This window comes from Phaenicophaeus curvirostris, chromosome 18 (assembly GCF_032191515.1).
Source record: "Phaenicophaeus curvirostris isolate KB17595 chromosome 18, BPBGC_Pcur_1.0, whole genome shotgun sequence".
NCBI classification, from domain to species: domain Eukaryota; kingdom Metazoa; phylum Chordata; class Aves; order Cuculiformes; family Cuculidae; genus Phaenicophaeus; species Phaenicophaeus curvirostris.
Genome location: NC_091409.1, coordinates 16,163,287 through 16,171,599, shown reverse-complemented (window position 1 = coordinate 16,171,599; position 8,313 = coordinate 16,163,287). Strand labels below are relative to the sequence as shown.

General features: G+C 53.0%; 1 non-coding gene across 1 annotated transcript; it reads left to right on the top strand.

The window, feature by feature from the left end:
* The first annotated feature begins 8,241 nt into the window (after positions 1-8,241).
* Positions 8,242-8,313, top strand: TRNAE-UUC (transfer RNA glutamic acid (anticodon UUC)). Its single transcript has one exon. It is a non-coding gene; the product is annotated as a tRNA-Glu (tRNA).

Sequence of the window (8,313 nt, the reverse complement as noted above, 5' to 3'; positions counted from 1 at the left end):
CGCGCTGGGGCTGCCGCACAGCCGATGTGCCTGGACGTGCCCCTCTCGTGCCCCAGCAGTTTTGGGTGACTGAGCCAACAGCAGTCCTGTCAAGGCTGGGTGGGAGGGCCCAGTGTGTCTCCCACACATGCACAGATCAACCATCAGCACAGGAACAGCAATTCAGAGGCCTCAGGAGAAGGCAGAGCCCTGCTTCTTGCCCAGCAGGAGCAGTCTGGACAAACAGGCCGTGCGCTAAAGGTCAGCCCTGCTGGGCCAGCTCCCGTCAGCCACCAGCTCGGAGTGTGTGACTTGGCGCGGCAGCACGGCAGAGACCCTGTCATGCCAGTGACTGCTGAAAGGTGGCACGGCTCCCAACATATGTTGTATGAGGTCCTGTTATTCCCGAACAGGAACAACTCCATGCAGAAGTAAATCCTGGGGGCCGAGCTGCCTGGGTGCCCCAGACCCTTCTAACAGGGGGTGCAAGGGTTGGCCAACACTCGGTGGACTTTACCCCTAACGGAGTGATTTTTGGTCCATATCACACACACAACACGTTTCTGCTACAGCCAAAATGAGTCTGTTCAGTTTATTAATCACCCCAGGCTAGCCAGCAGACAGGGTCTGCACAGAGCAGCACTGCACTCGCAGCACTCGCTCACAGCCGGTGTTTTGGCACTACTGGAGAACTTCAGAGTAACTTAATCTGAAGGCATTCATGTGAAAGTCCCACTGCGCTTTTAAAAGAGAGACAGTGAGATAGATCATGGCCACTCCACTCACTGGCTGGACATGCAGTTGCGTTGGGCTTACGAGAGAGCTCCATGCAGCAAGGGCTGGCGGCGAGCAGGGCTCCCCCAGGGATGCGAAGCTGCTGGAGATGCCTGTGGTGCAGCGGGAGAGCGGGCAGGGGAGGCTGAGTTCCACAGGGCTGCAAAGCTCAAGCATAGGTGAGCAGGGAAAGAAAGGAAGAGTGAAACCAGGTCTGCACTGGAAACGAAAAGTGTGCTGATGTAGCTCTAACATGCGGGTTAATTGGCAGCTTTCCTTGTGGAGATGCAGATGTTAATCGCTTTTGCCAATAAAGTCTCTACCTGCCCTCTGAGGGGAACAGCGATACAGGGAAAATGCTTACCGCAGCCTGAGTCTCTGTTCAAGGGCTCTGGTGGATACACGCTCAGTGCATAAAAGCTTTAACAGCCTCCCTGACGCTGCTGTGCTAGCAAGAGCCTCTGGGCAGTCTGAAAGCAGAAGCTGTGGAAATGGGAGAGTGCAAAAGCCCCAGACTCAGGGGGCCCCCAAAATGAGTGACTTGACACAGTACATGGGAAGACAATGGCAGGAGGGAACAAACGTTAATTCTTTTCTGCAACATCCTCAAAGTATTTTGCATATTTCAGGGTTTGATGATTATATGTAGACTGTTTTCGACCTACACCTGTGGCAGTCTCGCTGGAGAACCTTGAAGTTCCTTGCTCAGCTGGGACGTGATTCTGTACATAGCACACTAAGAGATCCCCTCTTTCTTGAGGCTAAAGCAGGTGAGATGGAGGCACTTGAGGACACACTGAGATGAGGTCTTGGCTCAGTCCTACTTCTAGCTAGCAACCCCGTGCTGTCTGGCACACAGTTGTGCAGCAGGAGAGCATCAAAAGGAAGAGCAAGGAAACCACCATGAAAGTAGAGGCTCCCCACCAGAGAGTGGTCACAAACCCACTGGCACCAAGGATGCTCTTCAGAGCAGAGATCCCTGCTGCTGGAAGAGGAAAGCTGGCTGAAAATGGTCTCATTACCAGGATGGTTGTGAGGCTGCAACTTGCACACAGCTGCAAAGGCGCCAGGTCAAGGGCCACCCCTTTCAGCAGAGCCAAGGAGCACCGGCAGACACGAGCTATGTCAGCATCAGAGACTCTGGGAGGGGAGAGAAATCGTGAGAGAAGAATGAAGCACCTAAAGGAAAAGCTTCTTCTGTGGGCGCTCTGCAGTGACTTTTTCGGAGGCTTTTACAGCTCAGGAGGTCATAGGCTGAGGAAAAATTCTGGTGGTGGTACCTCGTACAGCAAGTCAAGGAGATCTTCCTCCAGAGATATGGGTGGGTTGCTCTGGGTCATGCCCGTGGGAGATCAAGCCCACCAGTCACAACGTCTGCCATAGTACACCAAAGATTACAGCTTAAGGGGAATATGAACTGTCTGAACAGTCTTTGAGAGCACAGAAAGGACATTACGGTGTCTCTGAGAACAGAGAGTTATAAACCCTGGCTTTTTTGCTAATAGCAAAACCACACTGCCTGCAAGAAATAGCGTTCATGAACTGTGAGGCTGTGAACACTAGATCACTGTAAGATGAATTAAGAGATATATGATCAATGTTTCCAGGACAAAGTATCCCCTTGCTGTCTGTTCTTGGCTGAAGGATATTTCCCACAACTGTCACTGAAGAGGTGCCAGCTCCCTGAGATCATGCTTGAATTGTTTTTTCAGATGCTGCTACCCAGGTGGAATAAACTGTATCTGGGGTCGTACATACACCCACCCCCTTTTACAAAGCTGCTCAGCTGGTGGACATTTGTGCTTGTGCACACACTCCACATTGGGAAATGGCAAAACTTGCATGAAGGGTCTCTCTCACCTGTGGGTGAGGAAGAACTGGCGGCGCTAAGTGTAAGAGAAGCTGGGTATGGCCCTGCTGCTGCCCGGCCCATGTGTGGGGCTGGGGAGACAGAGCGATGCCTGGGCAGACGGGTGAGATCTGGGCCTCTGCTGAGAAACTGCCCTGCCCAGCCTGGAACGAGCCCTGCGCCCACACCATGTCAGTGTCTCCGTATACAGCAAGGGTCACAGCTCCAGGCAGGCATGACCAAACCCTGCACTTAGTGCTCCCTGCACTGGGAGCAGAGGCCTCAAATGCTTGGTGAGGTTTGGGTGTCTGGCTTGGCAGCCAGCGCTGACCCAGTGCATCTGCACCCTTTATCAGCCTTCCAGGGCACTAGTGATGGGTGGAGAAGGAGCTCGGAGAAGCTTCATCAGGGGCTCCCTTCTCCTCTGAGGAGCTGCCTTTAAGCTCAGGTCCTCACCCTTTGCCCTGCCTGAACTACATTGCAGTGCAGCTTGTGCCAGGCCTGGCATCTGGTTGGCCCCAGCCCCAGGGCAGCAGGCACTGACCATGGCAGCCCCTGATTACCATCATCAAACCCACTCTGCTCCTTTCACATGGTGGGTATGGCACTGCCATCACCTCCTCTCCAGCTCACCTGTCACCTCCAACTGCCCCACAAGCTCCCATGGCTGGGAGCAAAGCAGCTCTTGTACTGAAGGAGTGAATACTAGAAAACGTTCTGTACTGTGGAAGCTGTGTGTGAAATGACTTAACTCCTACGAAGCTGCCGCTGTGAGTGCCTGTGCGTGCACAAGATTTCTCACCGGGCAGCTCTTTGTTGCAACAGGAAATGAGAAAAATGCGCTTGGCTGACCGCGGGGTGCAGTTCACTCACACAGGTGATAGGGTCTCTGTCCATGGAGATTTCAAAGGTTTAGCCATGCAAAGCAATGGTTGCCCTGGTGTAGAGTTGGTGATGGTGTCACTTCAAGCAAGAGTTTGAGCAAACACCCTCCAAAGGTCCCTTTCGATCAGCACATCTGTAATTCTGTGTCAAGTGGCCTGAGGTTTGAGCTGGGCAGGCAGATGTGGGGAAGTCTCCATTATTTCAGAGCACGTACAGCTTGTATCAAGTGTCACAAATACCTTTGTGCATGGGACCAGACTGACTTGGATGCAGAAGCAACTGGCTGAGATGCTCTGGAATGTACTGTCAGAGTCCTCTCTGACAAATGGTCCTAGTCTGCATCAGGCAAAGAAAAAACATCATTGTTCTTAATGAACTCTGTCTGTGTTTTGAAGCTGACTGAAGGTACCTAATAGCCCAAGACTGTCCTTTGGAAAGAGCTAGCTGGAAGTATTTGGCCATTTGTAAAAATATGTGGTTTTAAGCAGCAATCAGCAAGTTTTTTTTTATAGCGAGCATGATGTAAATTTATATAACAAGCCAGATGTTCTGCAACGGGGCTTTTTAAAAATCATCCTGTCCCAGTTTTTTCCATCTTGCTGTCTTTAGTTCCCTCGCAAAGTAAGCAGTCTTGCTATTGACTTACCAATTGGCAATAGCAGCAGCTGGCTGAAACCCAACCTCAGCAGCACGGGACATGGAAACAGATGGAGCAGCAAATGCTCTTTGTTTCCTCTCCTGCTTTCTAAAACAGATTGTGACTAAAAACATACAGGAGAGGTTTCTGCCATCTTCCCTGCTACTGTGGCTCCCTGGCTGCTGCCAAAGCCACAGAATGAGCTCTAGCAGGGGTTACTGCTCCCCACAGCAAAGGATAGCTCTCTGCCTTCTTAAAGGGGAGCTCTGTAGAGGGCAAGGGCCCCTCTCTCTCTCTCTCTCAGAGAGTAGTGGTCAATGGCTCAAAGCCCAGATGGAGATCCGTGACAAGTGGTGTCCCTCAGGGGTCCGTACTGGGACCGGTGCTGTTTAACATCTTCATCAGTGATACAGACAGTGAGATCAAGTGCACCCTCAGCAAGTTTGCAGATGACACCAAGCTGAGTGGGGCAGTTGCCACACCAGAAGGACAGGATATCATCAAGAGGGATCTGAACAGGCTGGAGAAGTGGGGCTGTGAGAACCTCATGAGGTTCAACAAGGCCAAGCACAAGGTCCTACACCTGGGTCGGGGCAATCCCTGATTTCAGTACAGGATGGGGGATGATGTGATTGAGAGCTGCCCTGCAGAAAAGGACTTGGGAGTTCTGGTTGATGAGAAGCTGGACATGAGCGGGCAACGTGCGCTCACAGCCCACAAGGCCAACCCTGTCCTGGGCTGCATCAAAAGAAGCGTGGCTGGCAGGTTGAGGGAGTGATTCTGCCCCTCTATTCCTCTCTTGTGAGACCTCATCTGGAGTATTGTGTCCAGTTCTGGAATCCTCAATATGAGAAGTAGATGGAGCTGTTGGAATGGGTCCAGAGGAGGCTACAAAGATGATCAGAGGACTGGAGCATCTTCCATATGAGGGCAGTCTGAGAGAGTTGGGCTTGTTCGTCCTGAAGAAGAGAAGGCTCTGAGGAGATCTTAGTGCAACGTTCCAGTACCTGAAAGGGGCTCCAGGAAAGCTGTGGAAGGAGTGTTCACAAAGGCTTATAGTGATAGGGGCAATGGGTGTAAACTGGAGAGAGGCAGATTTAGACTAGACATAAGGAAGAATTCCTTCACCGTGAGAGTGGTGAAGCACTGGAACAAGTTCCCCAGGGAGTTTGTGGCTGCCCCATCCCTGGAGGTGTTTAAAGCCAGGTTGGATGGGGGCTTGGTCAGCCTGATCTAGTGGGACACGTCCCTTCCCATGGCAGGGGGTTGGAACTAGATGATCTTTAAGGTCCCTTCCAACCCAAACTACTCTATGGTTCTATCAAGGGCATCAGATACAACAATTACAAGTCCTTAGCAAGGAAAGAAGAGTGCAGTGAGTGAGATGGCTGAATTGAGCTGTGGGCTCCCTATGCATTAAGTCTTGCTTCTCCTGCTGGAGAAGTCCTGGTTCTGGTATTCATATGAGCCTGGGTGAACATGCCAAGTCATTAAACCAGCACCGAACAGAATTGAGTGGTGTTTTGCCAGGGTAGTAACCTGAAGTGGCCCAATGGCTGCTCAGGCAAGCACTGGAACAAGGATGAGGAGCAGAGCCACACACCAGAATGGGCCGGGAGGAGAGAAGAAGTGAGGAAGGTGGGGGTGGGAATGTCCTTTGTGAACCAGGAGATCGACTCTGCTGTCCTGAGTAGTTCTTGCTCCAAAGCTAGACACAGGAGGGAAAGTCCATGCTCCCAAGTCACTGTCTAGGAGCTGTACTCTGATGTTGCCCGTAATGAAGGTCAGGAAAATGTCCACAGCTAAGGTTTGCCTGCCTGGCTTCAAAATTCCAGTGGGAAAAAATCCCCAAAATAAGATGCATATATCCCTGCCACCACATCAGGTACAAGTTTTCATGGACCTTCTGCCCTATCACAGCCTCTCACACCTTTTTGTGTCTGATAAGAGATCTGCTACTTTCAGTCTGTGGCCTCTGAGGATTTACCTATTGGTCCGAACCCATGAGGTGGACAATAGTGCCCTCTCCCCCGCAGGAGAAAACATGACATTCTGTGTGGGTCGGCTACACGAGCCGACTACCAGCTGCCCTGGGTTGGGGGATAGTGCCTAGAGCAGAACACTTGCGAAGAGGCTGAGGACAGGAGACGGAGCTGGCACCACAACATGCACCCAAACAGCGATGTGAGTGGCGGTGACACAGCTGTCCCTTCTCACTGTCACTCCCTGCTCCCTCTTCTACCAGGCTGCATGAGATTCCCTGTGCCCGACATTTGTGCCAGAAAATGCAAGAGTTGCAGGTGCTTCCTGAGAGCTGAGTTTATTTTTTAGCCACTCAGAACCTGGAATTCCTCAGGCTAATCCTGCACTCTGATGGTTTTTTTCTTACAAGCCTTGACAAAATAATTGAATCCCTATTCCTACAAGAAACCTGGAAGGAAAGTCCCACAGTCAGGACCCCAGGGTTAAAGACAGGCGGGGGTTGTGAGGCCATCTGTGCCATTTCTCACTAGTGCAAAGGCTCTTCTAGGGGTATTTCTCGCTGGCCACCTCGCTTCCTGGGGCAATCACTCAGACATTGATCTGATAGGGATCCTGTCAGGGGTTTTGCCATTCTAATCTGCCTCAATTTACTCAGCTTTCTCCCATTAATCATAGAATCATAGAATCACTGGGTTGGAAAGGACCCACTGGATCATCGAGTCCAACCATTCCCATCAGTCACTAAACCATGTCCCTCAGCACCTCGTCCATCCGTGCCTTAAACCCCTCCAGGGAAGGTGAATCAACCACCTCCCTGGGCAGCCTCTGCCAGTGCCCAATGACCCTTTCCACGAAAAATTTTTTCCTGATGTCCATCCTGAACCTCCCCTGGTGGAGCTTGAGGCCATTCCCTCTCGTCCTGTCCCCTGTCCCTTGGGAGAAGAGCCCAGCTTCCTCCTCTCCACAACCTCCTTTCAGGTAGTTGTAGAGAGCAATGAGGTCTCCCCTCAGCCTCCTCTTCTCCAGGCTAAACACCCCCAGCTCTCTCAGCCGCTCCTCATAAGACCTGCTCTCCAGCCCCCTCACCAGCTTCATTGCTCTTCTCTGGACTTGCTCCAGAGCCTCAACATCCTTCTTGTGGTGAGGGGCCCAGAACTGAACACAGGATTCGAGGAGCGGTCTCACCAGTGCCGAGTACAGAGGGAGAATAACCTCCCTGCACCTGCTGGCCACGCCATTTCTGATCCAAGCCAAGATGCCATTGGCCTTCTTGGCCACCTGGGCCCCTGCTGGCTCATGTTCAGTCGCTGTCAACCAACACCCCCAGGTCCTTCTCCTCCAGGCAGCTTTCTAGACAGACTTCTCCTAGTCTGTAGCTGGTTGTGCCCCAAGTGCAGGACCCGGCATTTGGCCTTGTTAAACCTCATCCCATTGGTCTCAGCCCAGCGGTCCAGCCTGCTGGACTCAATGATCCAGTGGGTCTCTTCCAACCTGGTTATTCTATGATTTTATGATCCTTTTGGAGCCTCCCGACCCTCCAGCAGATCCACGCTTCCACCCAGCTTAGTGTCGTCCGCAAACTTGCTAAGGGTGCACTCGATGCCTTCATCCAGGTCATTGATAAAGACATTGAACAGGGCTGGACCCAGCCCTGAGCCCTGGGGACACCACTTGTCACTGGCCTCCAGCTGGAGTTAACTCCATTTCCCACCACTCTCTGGGCCCTCCAGCCAACCACTTTTCAAACCATTCCCGTTCTCCTTAACTATCACGAACAAGAATTTGCTCCACTTTCTTGTTCGTAGCCGCCCCCAAGTGTCCCACCTGCCGGCTGTCATTTCCCACCACGTCCTCGGAGAGAAATGATGCAGATTTGAGCCGTTTAAACTTTTGCCCTCGGAGAGCGCCCGGCGTTGCGCCTCGCGGTCGCGGTGCGGGCGGGCAGCGGGAGGCCCCTGGCGAGGGCAGGAGCCGTTCGCCGTCCCTCGCGCAGCCGGGGGCCCGGGTCGGTGTGACGGGCGGGGGTGGCGGCGCCCCGGGGCCGCCGTGCCGAGGGCGCCGAGGGCCGCGGGCGGGGCGGGGCCGGGGATGTCAGGCGGCACCAGGCGGCGCAGCGCGATGAAGGAGCGTGTGGTCCCACATGGTCTAGCGGTTAGGATTCCTGGTTTTCACCCAGGCGGCCCGGGTTCGACTCCCGGTGTGGGAA